General features: G+C 34.7%; 1 protein-coding gene across 5 annotated transcripts in view; it reads left to right on the forward strand.

Moving 5' to 3' along the window:
- Positions 1-4110: 4110 nt before the first annotated feature.
- The window catches only part of LOC110599396 (uncharacterized), a 179535-nt gene continuing 168510 nt past the window's right edge, over positions 4111-15135 (forward strand). For all 5 annotated transcript variants that reach the window (XR_013424949.1, XR_013424948.1, XR_002485341.3 and 2 more), the window contains exon 1: positions 4111-4244. The gene's annotated coding sequence lies outside the window, so the exon portion shown is untranslated. The remainder of the gene's footprint in view (positions 4245-15135) is intronic.

A 15135-nucleotide genomic window follows, 5' to 3' on the forward strand; every position in this document is an offset into this window, starting at 1 on the left:
TTTACTCCTAATTTCAAAACCACAGATCCTTGTCTATTCATTTCTTATTACTTTCGGAGAATGCAGAATGCATTTTTTTTTTTTTGTACTGGAGATTGAACTCAGGGCCACATCCCCAGAACTTTTTAAATATTTTATTTAAAAACAAGGTCTTACTGAGTTGCTAGGCTTCGATAAGTTGCTGAGGCTGGCTTTGAATTTGTGATCCTCCTGCCTCAGCCTCCTGGGCAACTGGTATTACAGGTATGTGCCACTGTGCCTAGCAGGAGGATGTATTTTGAAGTCCAAAAATTATTGTTTTCCAAATGCTGTAGTTTCCTTTCCATAAAACTACCAGTTTAGTAGTCTTAAAATTTTATTTTGGGATAGAGTTAAATAGCAAGATTGAGAATAATCTCAGCATTTGTATCATTTGCAGTAGAATTGGCAGTAAAAAATGGAAACCTACTCTAACTTGCTTAAGCAAAATCACAAATTATTAGAAGGCTATGGAGGATCATAGAATCAATGTGTGGCTGAGAATCAAGCTTGGGAATGGGATAGCTTTGAAGGGCCAAATGCCAAAATAATAGTAACTATCTTTTAGCAGAAACAATCAGATCAGGTCTTTTAAGGCTTTAAGACTTGGTTTCTAATGAAGCCTTGGAAGAATTCTTTTTGTTCCTCATTCTTTGGAAACATTCATTAGAAAGACAAAGACCTAGTTTGGGGTATCTTATGAGCCCATACAAAATGAAATACATATGCACAACCTTCTAGAGCATCATTGTCCTTCAACAAGAGGGTACTGGATCATATAGAAAGGAAGGCTGAAAGCTCATCAACTAAAAGAAAATATCCAACTTACAAATGACAAGTTCTCCATTAACAAATTAAATATGCACATACATGTATGTACTCACATATATTGAATATATTTATCTGTACATAAATTAAGTCTATGTGGATGTGTGCATTTTTCATATATTAAAGCAAAATGAAGGATGAGCCTGAAGAATCCCTGAGCAAATAAATTTAGTTAGATTTCATAAGTGATTTCAACCTTGCTTGATTTGCAATCAGAAGCAAAACGTGAACAATTTCTTGTAAAGCCCTTGTTTCTTATAAAAACAAAATTTAAATTCAACCAGTCAGAAGCAGCCAACAGAGATTATTATGTAACTAGGGATTTTCCAATGAAGTAGACCAAATAAAGTAACTGCGGAGGAGCAACCAATCAATGTTTTTTTGTTTTTGTTTTGTTTTTTCCTTTTATTTCCCTTCTGTATTCACTTCATAGAAACCTTCCCATATTCCTTTGGTGAACTCCCAAATTTCCTGTTTGGCACTACCCGTTTCAAGAGTTGCTGTTTGTTTAAACTTAAAGAGAGGAATTTTATCATGCCTTTGTTTATCTTTTTAGCACATATAAATGTACATATCTATTTTACACATTTCCAAAGAAATAAAAGTCATTGGGAAAAACAAATTTTAAAAATGTGTTTTAAAAAATTTTTTTACAGTTCTTATTTAATCATAATCTGTACATTGTGATTCTTTTCCAACTTGATCCTTCTCACTTAAATTATCAATCTAGAGGGGGAAAAAAATCTTTCTCCTGTTTTCCTTAACCTCTGTGCAATGAGTCAGTGTGTTCACTGTGGGAATTAAAATGCAGACTTGTATTTTTCAATGATACTGTCATTAAAGAAAAAACAAAACAACTGCATGTCCATTATTTCTCTTCTCTAACAGAGTGAGGAGAATTAGAGTTGCTTATTTTACTATGGAATGGGTAGAATAATGCTGTCACAGGTGGGTGTTATGTGATCTGTCCCACATACATGACCCTGATGTCTCAAGAAGTCTCCATGATGTGCTTCCTTCATCCCTCTGTCAGGGTTCTGGGGCACAAAGATCCTCTGTAGACAGAGCTCATATCTCCCAGCCTGGGATCTCTGCCTGGATCTCTGCCTTCTTGCATTCACCTGGCTAGAAAGAGGCTGTAGGGCTGAGAGCAGCTCTGACCCAGGGGTCCCGGCTAATTAGATTCTAGTATCACTGGGTTTTCAAATGACAAGGTTAAATGTTCTGATTAAAAAGTGGCAGTTTCTCATAGTAATGCTGAATCTCAGAAAGAGAATAAGAAACTCTAGGCTACTATAAAAAGTTATAAGACATGAATTAAATTGTAATTAGAGATAAGGAAAAGCAGAATCCACTGTTATTTCAGATAGTAACCAGGTAACAGGAAGATAGATAGAGAGATAAATAATCACAAAATGTTTGAAGATAATCATGTTCCAAATCTGCAAAGTCTTTAAAGGAAAGCAATTTTACTATTTTCTGGTCCTTCATTTTAGCTAAAAATACATAATTTAGAAAGCTCATATTTATAATTTTGTAATCATTTCAAGTTGACAGGTCATCAAACATTAGTTGTTCTTTCTTCATTCTTTAACATTCTTTTCTCTGTTCCAATTTTATTTTCCTACCATGTTTTTTTATTATTAATTAAATTATTTTTTATTATTAACAAAGTAAGAGTAATAGAAATGGATTGTATTTGGATCACAAGATTAAATAGTTAAGAAAATAATTCTTAAGTTTGTTTCTGTCTGCAAAAGTAGGGACATTTTTCAATTCAATCTCTCCTTGACAATGATCCACATTTTTTGATAACAACCTAAATAATCTACAGAATCATAGATATTTTCCTTTTGTTCATTCTTGATATTTACATAACATATTAAAATGTACCAGAATAAAATTTGATCCATTTCTCATAGAAAAGAGTTCCCATTCTGAAATGCCAACAAATCTAAAACTCTCTTGGCATGTTTATTTGCAACGCTACAATCCAGTGTTTTCTACTGTGTAGAGATGCATCAAAGAAAACTCGTTTAGGGAGCAAAGTTGGCTCAAATCTGTTGCAGATGTGGTCAGGGTAACTTCAAAACAAAGTAGAAAATACATATGTCCAGCGTGATGGAGGTGTATGTTATAGCTGTAATAGAAGCTTGTCTTTCTTTTCCTTTGGAAACCCTGTGTCTTCACAGGAGTGGATTGTGAGAGAGGACACCTGCTTTTCATTTGAAAGTTGACAGGTCATCAAACATTAGTTGTTCTTTCTTCATTCTTTAACATTCTTTTCTTTGTTCCAATTTTATTTTCCTACTATGCTTTTCACTGTAAATTAATTTTTCAGAGACATGTCCCACGTAGGTTTTGTTTAAAAGTCTTCTAGTCTCTTACCTTTTTTTTGCGCTCATCTTTCCCTCTGTTGTTCAGTTATTCTACTGTCATTTTTTTTATTATTATTATTTTTTATTCCTCAGCTTTGGTCAGTCATGCACCACATACCACTCCCCGGCAGAGACACCACCAAATACAAAGTCAGTTTGGAATGTCTGCTCCTAACTATCAAGGAAAAAAAATATACAATTGAAAATAAGACTCATTATTTATGAGTGGAAGTAGGAGAGAAAAAGTATGCCTTTGTTTTTATATTTGCAGGCTTTCCTGGTTTTGACTCCAGCCTAGGGGTAGAAGATGACTGTCTCCAACAGAGAAGCAGGTTTTATATCCCTTAAACTGAAGGGGAATAACAGGAAATGGTTGTAACTAAGTATGGAAGGACTGATTTTTGCCCATTGTCGCAGTTTCACGGAAAAAAAAAATGCTGAAAAATAGCCCTTTCTCTAAAGTTTTGCAAATCAAATAATTTTATCCTTTCCCTTCTGTTAATTTCCAAAAAACATTGTGAACATGGTAGGCCAGGGCTAGGAAGAGTTCACTTTCTCTTGACATATCAAAATACAATTTCTTTCTTTCTTTTTAATTTCTAAACAGTTTTTCTCATCTATTTTTCCCTCTTCCTTCACATCATAGGATCCCAGAGAGGTTAAGTTACCTCAGGAACTCTTTCAAAACTGACAAATAAGCAAATACATGGAAATAAAGTTAACCACAGAAGTGGATGTTTGCTCAGAGCTGATTAAAGAAACAGAAATTTGATTCAAGGACTCTCCACTCTTCCAATTTGAGTTTGCCTTCAGCAATACAGATTTGACCTATTTCTCTCTTTTTTTTAATTAATGTTTTTAGCTCAGTGATCTGGGACAGCAACCACTTCAGAGCACGGGCAAGCTGTGCGGGGTTGTGGGGTGAGAGGTTTGTCTTCCAGGCTCAGACCAGCGGGGGCCATTCCTGCCTTAGGGACTGAGGGAAGGCACACTGTAATCATGCTGCAGACTCTGGTCAAGGTAAGCTGCTTTTTACCAAACATTCTTGGAAAATAAATCAATAATAGGACTCCTAAGAGGAATTTTTCTCAGCCTTTCAAGGGAATAACCTCTTTGCAGCCAGTCAAGTAGAGATGAAAATATCCAATATATAGAAAACTCTTCCTGCGTGTTGAGGAATACATTTAGGTAAAGAAAAGGCCAGGAAAAATCTGACTCAATTTCCTTACTGAGAAGAGTCACCAAAAGTCTGTACAGACACAAGATAATAAAGGCACAATGTAATAAATGGTGCATAGATTATTCCATGGTTATGTGTTGAACATTACTAAACTAGTCGTTTCTACTCTTCTCTTTTTTCATGACCAATTAATTATAAATCATACATTTGGCATGATGATATAATCACAGCTCGGTATATGACTGAAGCAAATTTTCATAAAACAATAATTTTGCCACCCACACATGGGTATTATATATTGCCTTCTATTAAAAATAAATCATGTTCAAAGCCAATCTTAATCCATGACCCATCCACTAATAGGTAGTGATCAACAAGCCTGTGCTCAATATCAGCTAGTGTATTTGATACTGGGCATGTCAGTATCCATTACAAATTATTCCAATTCTTAAGAAATTCAGAGTCAAGGAAAGGAAAATGACAATGGCACGGAACTGCAAAAGAGAATGCTTTATGATAAATACTTTTATGTACACAGAAACAGAACATCAGGATGCTGTTCAACAAAATTATTTAGGTAACCATTTGAGAGGGATAGTAAGAGTAGATGGGAGAAGGCTTTCTAGAGGAAGGGGCTTCTGAGTTGAGTGTTGAATAAAGAATACCAGGTGAGTCATGAGGTGGAGGGCACATGGGGTTTCATTGTGAACAGCATGTGCATACACACAGCTGACTATACAGTTTTGAAATTGCAAGAAGCTTGATTTGTAAGAAGGGGAGGCTCAGGAAGGGGTCACTGGGAGACACACAGCTAGTTCCGATGTGATCACAAGGGACCTTAGAAATGAAAGAGGGAAGCAGGAGTGAAAGTCAGAGTGATGCAAAGTGGGAACTCAACTACCATTTGGGGATTCAAAATGCAGGCAGGGGCCCGTGAGCTGAGACATACAGGTGAACCTGTGAAGCCGGAAAAGGCAAAGGAGCAGCCTCCAGAACGAACAGGGTCAGCCCACTCTGATTTCAGTCCTCTGAGACCTACTTCAGACTTCTGGCCTATAAAGCTGTAAGACATACATTTGTGCCTGTTTAAGCCATTAAATTTGTGATCATTTGTTACAGTAACAGAAAACTAGTAGAGTCAACAAATTTATTTGATTGGGGGCAGAATGCAGGGAAGGTGGAGTGGTGAGTCCAGTTCATCATGGCACATTCTGTCTCAGGAGGGTCTTGTTGTCGTCCTTAAGGAGCACGACACTTTCTTTATGGCCTGTGGACACTGATGAACTCTAACTAATTTATTTAACAAATTTCACAATTTTTATAAAGTTCTTCTTCATTAAAATCGTATCTTTTCCCATACTTATCTAAATACCTTGAAAGTGAGCAATCCTCTCCTAAATGTTTTTCCTCATTCTAACTTTGAATTGCCCAGCTTATCTTGCATCCTCAGACCTTCTACTCAAGCGTGTCACTCTACTCTTTACAATTCAGTGACTTCTCACTTCACTTCCCACATGATAAATTCAAAATTCTGCATCTGATCCTTGATGCTAACACAAATCCACCTCTTGAGCTGAATCATGTCTTGTGTTCTGACACCAAGTTGTTGAAGGAAAGGGGGGTGCATCATGTTCTTTCTCTGTGCTTTTGATCATCCTACCCCATTTCCTTGAGTGTCTCTTTTCTCCTGATTACCTGGCTAGGCCCTGCTGTTTTCCCCTCCATTCTTCACAAGAGTGGCATGGGGGTCTGCAAAATCCTCTAAGTTTGTGCCTCCTAAAGACTTTGGAAATACCATGCACCTCTTTGCACATCTTCAAGTTGGCATCTTAAAACTTTTCATTTCATGATCAAGTAGTTATAAAACATAATTTTCAAATATTAATATAATTTTCAGATATCAGTATTATACAACAGGAGTGAGCAAACTACTTATCTACTGCACCTGGCCCAAATGAGGCTCATCACCTACTTTTATAAATTAAGATTTATTTATTTATTTTTAAAGATAGCAATATACATCATTTAGATGTGGTCTTGTGCTAAATAAGCAGCCTTTAGTAGTACTACAGAGGACATATGGCCCACAAATTCTAAAATATTTCTGATTGAGTCCTACAGAAAACACTGGCAACACACTATTTTACAATAAAGCTCTTCCTTCTCTTTTTTAAAGTGATCAGATGTAATCTATACTTCATAATTGTTCATACCATTATCTATTTTTGAAATTACTAAACAAGCTTTTTTATAGTCAGAAATCATATATGGGTTCCTTTTCTTTTTGAATTAATAGCTCCGGTTAATTTTACCAGTGTTAGCGAGCATTCTCTAGAGAAACAGAACCAATACAAGGCAGGTACATATAAAGAGATTTATTATAAGAAATTGGCTCACAGAGGATGGTAAGTCTAAAATCTGCAGAACTGGCGTCATGCTAGCTTGGGACGAAATGTAGAACAGTAATGTCTATAGGGCTCCCCCAACAAATGAAGAGCAAACATCAGTTAGAAATCATACTTAGTTTTTGTTGAATCTTAACTGAATAAACATAAAATTCTCTTTAGTTGATGTCAATCTCCTGTAGACTTTTTGGTGCAAATAAAGGAACTGAATACTGATTCTTTTTTTTTTTTTAAACATCTTTAGTAGAGACTACTCTTAACATCCAGAGAGAGGAAAAGAATGTGATACAAGTAAGAAGCCTGGGCTTGAGCTTTTTGAGTTTTCTGTACTTTAATGATCAAAGCAGCTGAAACTTTAAACCTATTTCCTCACTCAGTGCTTATAAGTGAATGTCAATGTTTTGGAGGAGGAAGAATCTTGTTCAATTTAGAAATTCTTTTCCTGTGCAGGAAGCTGCCCCTCCCACTTCCCAGAGAACTGAGTTGTGTACAAACCCACCCAAGCCTTGTCTTATTATTTGTTAACTTTTCTTGCAGCCATCTGCATTTCTACTTCAGTATCAGCTGGGAAATCAATTGAGTTGGCTGATGTTGAAAAGGCTTGTCTCTTAACTTTCAGGTTTCTGCTACAGATGGTTAGTTCCTGTGGAACATCTACCCCATTTTAACCAAACACACCCACTGGAGATGACAGAGAGGCACAGTAAGATGCTCTCTTTGTGACCCAAAGCACCAGTCTCATCTTCCTTCCAGTATGAGTTATTTGTATTCATGGACAAAAAGAGAAAATATTTAGATTTCTATCAGACAAATCATATTGACACTTAAAAGTTTAGAGCATTGTGTTAGCTAAATAGACCCCAACTTGTCAGATTATCTGTAAATATTCTCTGGGCTGGAAAAGACTGATGAATAAAAAAAAAAATCAGTCTTAATTCACCAGAAATTATTACACAAAACTCAACAATATGAGAACACATGCTATAAATAACATATACCAGGTATTTTTTAGAAATATCTCATGGAGAAGGATGAAAAGATAATTATCAATATACCAAAACTATTTGAACACAAAATGTACACTACAAATTAAAATAACACTTAATTCCACGCAGATAATTTATGACCCCCCAAAATCTCAATTTGTATTTTTCATGTATGAGTAAAAAATTATTGACATATTTTAAATGATAAACAATATCCTATACTCCAAGATGTGCAGAGAAATAAATGCAACAAATATATTTTGATACAGAATTAAATATTTTTTAGTTTTCTTTGTAAATGATGTCCAGAAAGCTCTGAGTTATTTACAAAAGTCATCCAAAATAAAATTAGCCTATGAAGGTTTTGAAATAAAATAAACAAGGCTAGTTAAATAAATATTGATCAAAAAATAAGAAATTATATGCAACCATGTGTCATTGACACAGAAACCATTGCAATTACTGCTTGGGAAATTATACTTATATCATAAGTAATTTTTACCAATCATGAGAAACCTATCATTGATAATATTCCACATTTACACTTGAAAGAAATTGAGGCTCTGTATTAGTCCATTTTCTATTGCTATAATAAAATACCTGAAGCTATGTTACATATAAAGAAAAGAGGTTTATTTAGCTCATAGTTTTGGAGACTTAAATTCCAAGTCTGGGAAGCCCCATTTTTTCAGCCTCCGGAAAGGGCCACATGGTGGGATGACATCATGTTGGGGATGCATTTGAGAAGGTGAAAGCACATCAAGAGGCAGGGCGGCAGTTGGTTTGTAAAACAACTCAGTCTCCTGGGAACCTACGAGGGTCCTACAAATGTTATCTAATCCTTTCTGAGGGCAGATCCCCTTAACCATCTCCCACTAGGTACACCTAGGAATAAGCCTGAATGCATGAACCTTTAGGATGCAAGAAACATCCAAACCACAGCAGGCTCCAAAAGCAAAAATCAATGACTCTGGTTCATACAACGAGACATAGAAGTGCTGAACTTAAACCCCCATCTTCTGAATTTAGTGTATGACAGATCATTCTCATGAACAGGGTATAAAATATTTGTCTTAATGTTTAAATTTGGATCCCATGAGAACATGACAACATTAAATGTCCCATCGATACTTGATCTTTAACGACTGGCAATCTTTAAATTTTCTAATTCTCCCATTGATTTGCCCCATTCATTGCTTCATAAAATCATAGATCTAAGTCTCCTGTTGTTTATGAGAACATAGAGAAATATTTTTGTCCTAGGCAACCCAGGTAATTACTGGAAAATTTTAAATAGAATTCAGCATTTTCAATTCCCATTTTGGTGGTCTTCTCATTGTATCTCTAATTGGTCACATAATCATTCAAAAGTATCTACCGAGAATCTGTTCACAGAAGTGACACAAAGCTTGTTTCCTATTTTTGACTTGTGCTTCATAATTCAACTTGGAAAAAAAATAAAAGTATTAAATTCTTAATACAATATCATCAACCATGTTTTCATGGATAAACTTCAGAGCAAAGAGATTAATGCAGGCTGTGGTGGTAAATGAGGAAGAGGAGGGAAGTTGGGCCTTATTTAAACCTCCAGGAAGGATAAGATTTTGATGGGGGTGGGCAAAAGGGAATATTTTAGAAAAGGATCGCAGGATGACCCTAACCTGTTTGCCGTGAACTTTCTACTGATGCTTCATTAAGTCAAGAGTAATCGTTAAATTTATTATTTCTATAAAATACAGGCTTTATTGATGGCCTGTGGGTGGAATGTGGAGCTAAGCAGGGCCAGGTGGACCAGAAGCTGAAGAGTACATGAAGGGTGTAAGAGCATGGCTCAGTGTTGAGCTGACACCAGCACAGGTCGCTTTTGCTTCTCATACTTGTGAGAACTTTGCTTTGTGACGATAATAAAGGGAATAGCCAGGGAAAATAAATGTTTCCACATAAACAGTGGTGATGCACAAGACAGCTGAGTCCAAGAAGAAGCAAAGAGGTGAGAGTTTTTAGTAGCAACTAGTACTGACTCCGGTGGCAGTTTCTACAAGAGTTTGACTAATAATTTTTAATTGTTAAGACTAGCTTCAAAAACTAAAATGTTGCTGGTCTCCCAAGAATACCCATGGAGACTCTTAGGAGTGGGTTAAGAGAGGTTCATCTGTCTGAACCCAGTGGCCTGAATGGATGTGAAGAGTGTGTAGGGCAGAAACCATTTAACATTTTTGTCTATATTGTGATCATGATAAGAGATAATAATAGGAAATATGGGAAAGAAAGGGAATATAGGTACATGGGAGACAGATTTCTAAGTGCTAGAAGGTTAGACTTTGAGTGGGAATCAAAGGGATCCTGGTAATTAAGGCTCCATGAATGAAATTTTGTTTCATTAAAATATAACAATGAAGTTAAAGTGGGTTGGTAGATTCAAGTGGACCTTTCCTGTAACTATTTTATTGAAACTGGAACTTTTATCAAAGACAGTGACCTATCTTGCTTTGGCATGCAACTGCTGTTTAAGTTTCCTGATCTCTGTCTTCCAGCTTGCTGATTTTGAAAGAGGAAGAGAGAGAAAAGTGTGAAAAAGAGGATGTAAAGTATGGTTATTCATTCCCCTCCCCTATTTTTTGCATGTAACATTATTCCTGTCTTGGAGATCTACCAATACACTTCAAATGGAGAAAGAGTGGGGATGAAGGCAAGGCAGTGATCAGATTGCTTCAAAATATAATTTTAATTCAGAAGAAAACATTTAAAAGTTTGATTTCTTGAAACACTTTTCAGATGATTATTCTTGACTCTGCCTGAACCTGTATAGGATAAAATATATCAAGCAATTACCTCAGGTGCCTAAGACCATTCCTACAAATAGACGTGCCTGGTATAATCCAGTTTCCTGACCTACTGCTCCTACTATGTTAATGGGGTTATAAACATGAAAAAAAAAATACCTTGAAGTCCAGTATTTTTCACAAGCTATAGAAAACCAGGTAAATTTCAATCTAGACAAATAACTACCATCCTTTCCATTTTTAACTTCTGACTCTTCCAATTCTGTTGACTATCAGGTTGTCTGTGATAAAGTCAGGTTGCTAGGCAACAAGGGTCATCCACAATACTCAGGGGCACAAAAAGCTGCTGTTGTGCAAAAGCATTTTTAAAAACCTGTGTTTGTCTATAAATATCTTGTAGCTATCGCTGTCTACCTGTAAAGTAACACAAAAGATTATTATTAACTTATTAATAATGCTTAATAAATGAATCTTGGTTTTTGATGCAAAATAGACTTTTCAGATTACAAAGGTTTTTTTTTTCAGTCCACAACAAAGGTTAATCAATATAAATTCATAATCTAATTTCAGAAGGTCAAAAAATTTGCCTCTTTATATTAGAAATCATGCATAGAATAAAATGTTCAGATTTGACCAATTTAAAAATATTTATGTGATAGGATTTCTCCATTTGCCTACCTCAGGAAATGTATGCCAAGACAACTCAGAGTTGAAATTCTAAGTATTTTCAGCTAGTGTTTACCATTTTCTGACAGTGTTTTCCCACCACTCTGTAGCATTGGACTTTTCCTGCTATTTCAAGTTTGACTGTTATCTTGAACCATCTTCAAATATTTATGTTTTTGTATTAACAGATCAAATGTATTGTATCATTACTTCTTTTTTTATATCATCACTTCTCAAGTTGTGACTCCTACCAATTTTTGCCAATATAGATTATCTCTATTGTTTGAATATATTCATATTAAGAGATTTTTGAAAAACTTGTAAAAATTAAATTCAATATCCTTTATTTAATTAATTAAAGTACATTTTGTTTTAAGGTTTGCTTTTTGCTTTGTGAATATAATATCTAGGTTAGCTAGTTTGTTGTCTTCAGTCCAGGGCACATTATCATCACTGTTTTACCTGAGGCCATTATTTTTTCTACTTCTTGCTTCATGACTGACAGGAACTCAGTCTAATGTTTAATATATGGCTTCAGTATGCATATGTTCTTGAAATACTTATGGTTGTTAGTAGCATGTTATTTTCGTGGAAAATGGCTTTGTGTTATATATATATTTTTCTACCCAACATCATGTATTTAGGACCTACTGATAATGAGATTTAACCCATATATGCATGCACACAATGACATTATCATCTTCAGTGCTTCTGGTTGCTACCTACTCTACTGTGATTTATATTCACTATATAAACCTCTCTACCATCCAGAAAATACTCTAATGAACATACACATACATGTTTCCTCATGAACCTGTGAGAGACAGTCTCTGGGATATACTAAGAAAAGAAATTGGTGGATCAAAGGAAATAGGCTGTTGTTTTTCAGAAAGGCTGTACTTATTGACACACTCACTAGCAATTTATGAAAGTTTCTATTCCCCCTTATGTTTTTCAATACTTAATATTGAGCATCCACAAATTGACGTTTGTTTCTATGGAGAAAAGTAAGAGACTAGCATTTCTCTGATCACCTGAGCTGCCAATCCTGCTAATCCTTCGTTTACATCCTATTTTGTGATTTATCTGTGCATGTCCTTGGATCATTTTTCTGTTTTGTTGGCCTCAGTTTTCTTACTGCTTCATGATAATTTTTTTTGTTAATTATAGAGATTATTATCTTCTCAGATTTAGATGTTACTAATAACTTCTTCCAGTGAGTCCCCCTTTACTAGCTCTATGATATTCTTTATTTATTAGAATTGTTCATTTTGATATAATCAAATTGTATAAATTTGCCTGTATTATTTTGCCCTTTGCTTTGTGCTATTGCATTTTGTTAAAGAAATTTCTACTCCCAAATCACAAAAATATCTTATATTTTTTGTCTGCTTTATAATTTTATCTTTCCTGCTTAGATCTTTTTTAATTAATCTGGAATTCATTCTTCTATGCTGATTGAAAGAAGAGAATAACTTTATTTTTTTCATATATAAAAACCAATATTATTGTCAATTAATCAATTAAAAAATACATTTCTACACTTATCTGTGCTGTGATCACAATAAAATAACAATATCTAAATACAATCTGTTTCTGGGCTATTATTTTCCCTTGTTTCTGTCTCTTTATTGTACCAGTACCATACATTTTACATCTGTAGGAAATGTGCATTAAAAATTCATAAGATGAGACCTCCTCCTTGTTCTTATTTTTCAGAAATTTCCAGAAGGAAAGGAGATTTTTGGTCACATTTTTCTTTCAATAAAAAATGTGCTATATTTGAGCAATGTTGAAAAACAAATACATAAAAGTAATTACCTGATTGACCTGATTGGTCATACTTGAGAAGTAAATATTGCTGCCAGTATTCTAATATTTCATTTAAAACTCATGTCTTATGTCTTGAAGGTCAGTCAGCAACATATTTATTTTAATAGACTTTATAATTGTCCATCATTGTTTAAACTTTTTGTGAGAGTTTATAAACTTATGTCACGGTTTGGATGTGAGGTGTCCCCCCAAAGCTGACATGTGAGACAACGCAAGAGGTTTGCAGGAGAAATGACTGGGGTATAGCCTTAACCTAGTCAATGAATTAATCCCTGATGAGATTAACTGAGTAATAACTGGAGGCAGGTGGGATATGGATAAAGAAAGTGGCTCATTGGGGTATGGCTATCGGGTTGATATTTTGTATCTGGAGAGTAGAGTCTCTCTCTCTGCTTCTAAACATCATGTGAGCTGCTTCTGTCTGCCACACAATTGAATACAAATAAAGAATGTATATATTAACACATCATTATTATTCTAAGTCTGTAGTTTACATTAGGGCTCACTCCTACTGTTTATTCTATAGATTGGACACATGTATCAATCATGATTTTATCATATAGAGTACTTTCATTACCCTAAAAATCCTATGCTATTTCTTCATCTCTCTCCTCTCAACCACTGGCAACGTTTTGTTTTTTTTTTTTTTCATTTTCTCCTTATGTTTATCTTTTTCAAAACACTGGAATCTATACAGCAAGTAGGCTTTTGGGGTTGTTCGTTTTGTTTTTTCACTTGTGATATCTAAGTTTTGAATTTGTCCTTTTATGGCTTGATAGTTCAATTATTTGTTGCAGTGAATGATATTACATTATCTGGAGGTATTGCAATTTATTTATTCAATCATTTCAGAGAGCCCTCTTGGCTGCTTATAAGTTATGACAACTCCTCTGGATAAACATTAAGGAAAGCAGTTGCTGGATTTAAAAATAAATTTTATTTAATTACTTACTGTTTTTGATTATACATGACAGTACACTGTATTTTGACACATTATACAATATGGAGTATAACTTCCATTTTTTTTTTTGGTTGTACATGATGTGGAGTTACACTGGTCATATATTCATATATGAACAAAGGAAAGTTATATTCAATTCATTCTACTGTCCTTCTTGTTCCCATTCCCCTCCCTTCCCTTTATTCCCCTTTGTCTAATCCAATGAATTTCTATTCTCCCCCACCCCCACACACATTTATTGTGTGTTAGCATCCATATATCAGAACATTTGGCCTGATAGGCTCTAGTTCTACCATTTACTGTCAAATGCCATAATTCCATTCTTCTTTGTGGCTAATATTTCATTGTGTATATACACCACGTTTTCTTTATTTATTTATCAGGCGAAGGGCACCTAGTTTTGTTCCATAGCTTAGCTATTAAGAATTGAGCTGCTATAAACACTGATATGGTTGCATTACTATAGTATGCTGACTTTAAGCCCTTTTGGTATAAACCAAGGAATGGGGTAACTGATTCAAATGGTGGTTCCATTCCTAGATTTTTGAGGAATTTCCATAGTGCTTTCTATAGTGGTTACACCAATTTGAAGTCCCACTAGCAATGTATGAGGGTTTCTTTTTCCCCACATCCTCACCAACATTTGTTGTTACTTGTATTGTTGATAATTTTCATTCTAATTGGAGTAAAATGAAATTTCAGTGTAATCTAATTTGTATTTCTCTAATTGCTAGAGATGTTGAACATTTTTTCATATATTTGTTGACTGATTCTATTTCTTTTCCTCTGAGGTATCTTTTCAGTTCCTTTGCCCATTTATTGATGGGCTTATTTGTTTGTTTGGTTGGATTTTTTTATGTTAAGTTTTTTTTTAGTTCATTATATATGTTGGAGATTAAGGCTATTAACTGAGGTGCAAGTGGCAAATATTTTCTCCTATTCTGTAGGCTGTGTCTTCGTGTTCTTGATTGTTTCCTTTGCTGTAAAGAAGCATTTTAGTTTGATGTCATCCCATTTATTGATTCTTAATTCTTGATTTTATTTCTTGTTCTTTAGGAGTCTTGTTGAGGAACTCAGTTCCTAAGCTGACATGATAG

The sequence above is a fragment of the Ictidomys tridecemlineatus genome, chromosome 8 (genome assembly GCF_052094955.1).
Source record: "Ictidomys tridecemlineatus isolate mIctTri1 chromosome 8, mIctTri1.hap1, whole genome shotgun sequence".
Lineage (NCBI taxonomy): Eukaryota > Metazoa > Chordata > Mammalia > Rodentia > Sciuridae > Ictidomys > Ictidomys tridecemlineatus.